Source organism: Phytophthora infestans, genomic scaffold (genome assembly GCF_000142945.1).
Source record: "Phytophthora infestans T30-4 supercont1.52 genomic scaffold, whole genome shotgun sequence".
NCBI classification, from domain to species: domain Eukaryota; phylum Oomycota; class Peronosporomycetes; order Peronosporales; family Peronosporaceae; genus Phytophthora; species Phytophthora infestans.
The window spans coordinates 915,449-921,084 of NW_003303707.1; positions in this window are offsets into that span (position 1 = coordinate 915,449).

A 5,636-nucleotide genomic window follows, 5' to 3' on the forward strand; every position below is an offset into this window, starting at 1 on the left:
TACGGAATTGACCTTTGTCCCTTGCGCTTCGATCATTCTCGAAGCGATCGCGATATCGATCTCGCGAAACCATCGGTTTAGCGGGAGGCGATTCGCTCCTTCCCGGAGTAGGTAGACGTCTCTAGCTTCACGACATCATTTTTCGAGGAACGCGCGGGAGTTGTTGCTCGCCGATTCGCATCGGCTAGCTCGCGTTCCATGAACCCTTGGGCTGCTTGGCGTTGTTGGTCGGACGTCGCTGAGCTCAGCAGCGACGCGATTACAGCCTCACCAGACACCGCCGCGAGGCGGTGAAGGGCTTCCCACTCGACACGAGTGAGATGAGGGAAAGCAGCATGTTCCAGGGTCGGCCCTGGAGTTTCAGACGTCATACCTTGGCTCATCGTGAACTTGGTCATGGGAAGGACTACAAAGTGCTACCAGGTGTAACGAGCCTGGGGTGTCCGTTACTTGCTTACACGTAGTGATGAGGAAGCGTACACCAGTGATACTGAAACCAAGTACTTAGTCTGAAGGAAAATCAACTCTGTTTTTATTTAGGTCCAGGGCAGCTTGCCCTGACCACTCAAATACACGTCAACTCCTTATTGGTTGATTATGGGTCTGGCTCCCCATATTTCAACCAATAAGGTGACGGCAGTTCAGCACACGCTACTCGTGTGCTGCTGCACCTACTTTTGTAATGCAAATCTACCTACTTATGTAATGGTGTGAACTACTACAAAGAACCTATAAAACTACCTACATATGTAACTTGGGAGGGCCCATTACAGCAGAGTTAAGAAGAGAGCACGGTGATAAATGCGGCTATACTCATCTACTGAGGAACGATCGAGGAAATGTCAGGAACGCGATTTTCTTCTTGGGACCGTTGGTTGTGCACACGTATCTCCTCTCGACGATAGTCTTCGATTATTCCAGGCAGATGGGTAGACCATAATTCCGAAGGCGAAGAAGGGTCGCAGTAGACCAACAAAACTACGAGCAGATGTCTCAGTTGACCCGCCATCTGGAATAGAGTAGCCTCGATGAGACAGCGGTGGTTTTCTTCGTCGGATTCAAGAAGACCCATGACCAGGGCAGCAGCTTTGTATGATTCGTACACTTCTCCGTCGATCGTTCGTAAATCTTCGAAGGAATGAGGCTCTCGTCGATAGCACAGTAACAAGCGAATCTAGTATCGGTCTGTACCCCGTGGGGAAACCGAGATCAACCGACCGATGGCCTTGCCTCCACCTAATGCGCGAGGTTTCCATCGGTAACGCGAACCAAACTTTCCCCACACAAAGTGCACAGGCATTTCATTGTAAAGAAGATCGCGAGCCATATCACTTTCTGGGGAATCTCCGTCACACAGCTCGAAAAAGGCCGTCAGCATGGTAACCTGGTTCTGCTGCAAAACGTCTTCAATTCGGGCATCAGTGGGTTACACTACCGATTACCCGCCGTCCTCATGCACATGTGCCTGAGTACATGACGGTGTACTTGAATATCGTCCAACACGCTTGGGGGGGGGGGGGGGCGTGACAAATACCGCGCATCCAGATATTGCTGAATTTCATCAACCGGTTGGGTTTCCGTGGCGTCATATTCAGTGCTAGACGACCCGCCGGCCGTTTGCCGAACCCGTAGAGAGCACCTGTCGCACGATCCTGACCCTTATAGACGTATTTGTAGAGATATTTCACCGACTGAACCGTGGATCGAATCTCGACGTTGATGTGGCAATTGTACTTTTGACAAAGATAAGGGTTGTATGGCACGACCCATCGGTTGTCAACGACAACAGCCTCCCGCCTCGACTTGGGCCCATTACGACGTGGGTTTCTGATTTTCTTGGACACGTATCGAAAGGAAGAAGGCCGGTGGGGGTCATCCGGGACACAGGGGCTAACGGGTCCGGGTCCGCGGCGCCGATAGACATGGTATCCATCCCCATCAACACGGGTCTCGTCCACAAAAGCTTTGGGAAATCGCTTGGAGCATTTACCGTCGTCTCCAATATATGAGCTGTTAATCCGTTCACCACAGGGGCTGTGCATCATGCAAGTGGAGATTGTCTCATACAACTCAGGATATGCTTCCAGTAAGATATCGATCGGTACTGTTTGAATTTGTTGAGATATTTATGGTTCATTTCATTTACTCTAAATTGCACATATTGTTTTACTAGCATACTATGGTGGATTTTTTTTCACAAGCTTAGCATTTCGAATTTCTTACTTTAAAACTTGCTGCGGCTCTAAACGGCTCTTTGGAAAATACATGTCGTACGACCTCTTTCGTATTTACGACCAAATAAATGACCAAACTGACGATAAACGTATGTGACCATTGTTGATCCCACGCAGATTCCAAGCTCCATTGATTGGAAAAATTATAACTATACGCTCACACCGTTTTGGCTTTTTTACGTTAATATTCTGTGGCTCTTATAAGCTCTTTGGAAAATACAGATATTACGACCTCGTTTCGTTTTTACAACCAAATTTACGACCAATTTGGCGACTAACTTATGTGGCCACCGTTCCTCCCACGCAGATCCCGTGTTAAACTGACTGGAACTTTCATTACAACACTCACAATCGTCGGCATTACTATTTGTTACAGAGTGTTGACTATAACTCACTGTGCTTTATATGAACTATTGTTGATCGCTCTAATGTACTTTAAATCGAACCTGTCACTTTACATTTTGCCTTTTAACACCATGGCTATCAAACGACGCGGTTACGACTCCGATTCCGACGGCAATGATCGCCCTTTCAAGATCCCTTGCACCCGTGCAGCCATTCGACTGGACACCATAAATAACATAGCTTCGACCAATCGTAGCATTGGAGAGGAACGTGACTACCTTTTACGGGAACGCAAGGCCGCGTACGCTACTAACGACCGACTACAAAAACGGTTGTCCGCTAAAGAAATGTTTGGATCTGACGAAAAGGAGGACAGTATTTTCCTTCTTGAGATACTTGATGCTGGCGGACCATGCTTTGGTGCGCCAAGTTGCCGACTTGAGTGACACTGGATCGCACACCATCCTGTCATCCAAATGTCCTGGTGGAGTGCACTACATGCGGCAGCAGTACTACGATTTGATGGCGATCGTTCGACAGTTTGGGAAACCGGATCTATTCATCACGGTGACGACTAACTCGAAGTGGCCTGAAATTCAGGACAACTTACTGCCTGCTTCCGACCGTCCTGATATTGTGTCTCGAGTGTTCAACCTGAAGCCGAAGGCGATTTCGGAAGATACTACCTCAAACCGTGTTTTTGGCGACTTACAAGCTTACGTGTACGTCATCAAATTGTAGAAGCGAGGCCTGCCGCACGCGCACATTTAAAGTCATTCTAAAAGGTGAATCAAAGCCCAGAAGTTCTGCTGACTACGACAGATTTATTTGTGCGGAGATTTCTGATCAGGAAATGGTACCATTGAAGCGGCCGTAATCATCGATATGTTGATGCGCACATCGTTACGCACAGCCATCTGTGTGCTAAACAGGGGCTAATGGTAACCAAATATCATATGATATTTTTGATAGTAATAGTACTATTTTCGATATTAAATATTAATAGTAACTCATTTTTGCAAAAGCTAACATAATATTTTTATATTAGCTCGGAGAACTGAAAAATATTAGATACTACATGATATTTTATGATATTTTCCCACTTAAGTACGTTTCTTGCCAGCTTACCTCTGTGAACCGAGCGGAGCCAAATAACTTTTTCGATCAGGTTCTAGAAAAGCAGTAGGCTTTAAGACTGACGAGTATTTGCTCTAGTATTTCACTGTGACACAGACAAAGGCGATCGAGATGGAAAACTGCAAACGCTTGCAGCTGTTTAACGTTGATAGAGCGAAATCAAGACATTTGTTCTTGTTCTCTTCCGATCTCCTCGTCGACATCGTGCGTCTAATAAACCTGCTGCCTGTGGCGCTAGATTAATGCGCTCAGCAGTGCCAACACACAACGCCAACCTTGCCGTCACTCACAATTGTCCCGGTACTCACGGTTGATTAGTAATACTTCAGCTAGTCGAGCGTTAACGACATCTGATTAGTTAATGTAGCCCGATTACGCAATCATTGAAAAATATAATATCGTATTAACTAATATTAAGTTGATATTTAATAATATCATATTGTCTCAAAAGAAAATATTAGGTGATATTTTTTATATTAACTGGTCTACAGGTGATATTTTCACAATATTAACTTCACCGATTTTGGAGTTACCATTAACCCCTGGTGCTAAAGCACCCACAGCCCTCTAATAGTGAGGGTTTTGCACAGAAGTGATATCGTCGCTAAGTGGATTAAATCAATATTAGCCAATTCGTAGTCCGTAAAGCCATGTAATTTGTATTTTTTTTTTTGGGGGGGGGCTACTAATATGAGTTTCTTCATAGTCCAACTCGGGGAGATGGAACCAGAATATATATATGATCTTACCTTTCTACCCTGCTAAACCGTATTCCGCCGTGTGTAGCACTACGGTAGTAGCTTGGTTTCCAAGAGCCACGGCACGAATCTTGCACGTCAACGCGTACGTGTCCACAGCGTCCTGGTACTGACCGCGGATGTCGTCGCTCTCGCAGCTCCTCGCTCGGCTCATTGGAAGGTCTGAAACAATACAACAATGATTAACAAATAGAACAAAGATATGTACGTCGATTAACAGACATGGTTTCGTTTACTCACAATTGTTAGCCCCCTAAACAACACAACGATATCATTACGCTTCTGTTTGCCAAATTTTCTCTGTTGTCGGGACTCCAGCTGTACTAAATCCAACACATTTGATATTGGTTTTGTATCTTCGGCAAATGTGACTTCTAGAGATGTCTCGTCCTTTAGCTCAATCATAATATGGTGTAGTACAATACATGCCACAATTACTCCTACATATGACTCTGGAGTACGTTCTTCCATGGTTTTCTTCAAAATTCGAAAACGCTATTTAAGAAGACTGAACGCTCCCTCTATTATCATACCTGTGGACGAATGATACTAGTTGTATCGCTTCTGGAGCCGAGGAAGGTCTCCTTTCTCTTCTTTCTCCAAAAATGGGGTCATGACCTACTGGGCGATAGCGTAGTCTGAGTCGCCTAAAAACTGGTATCCTCGCGGTAACAAAAGATCAATTTGACGATCTAACTTCGAATGCATAGAAATTCTGGCGTCACTCCACCATCACGGCCGAATATCGAACGACACAGAGCGTTTGCGATGGTCACATACAGCTTGTATATTGGCAGAAGGTTAGCCTAACTAAGTAAGATTTAAGGTCAGATATAAAAAATAAAAAGAGATGGCATTGCTTACCTTTTCGATTATACCATCCTTCAAACTCTTCCGGTCTTTTAATAGCAACTAAAGCTCCGCCAATTGCTCCCCCGCAGAACGGAAACCTACGCTTCTTGTAGAATCCATCTGCGATAGAATCCCACTCGGACGTCGTTGTAGGTAGCCGATGTTTTTTTTGTATTTAGCAGTTTTAACAGGTTAACTAGAGCATTAACCTGTACAATACACCAAGCCTTTGATACACCCATTGTCTGAGCACTCTCTCTATAACCACCACAAAAGCCTAAACGAAACGACATCCAAGCTACTCCTCTCT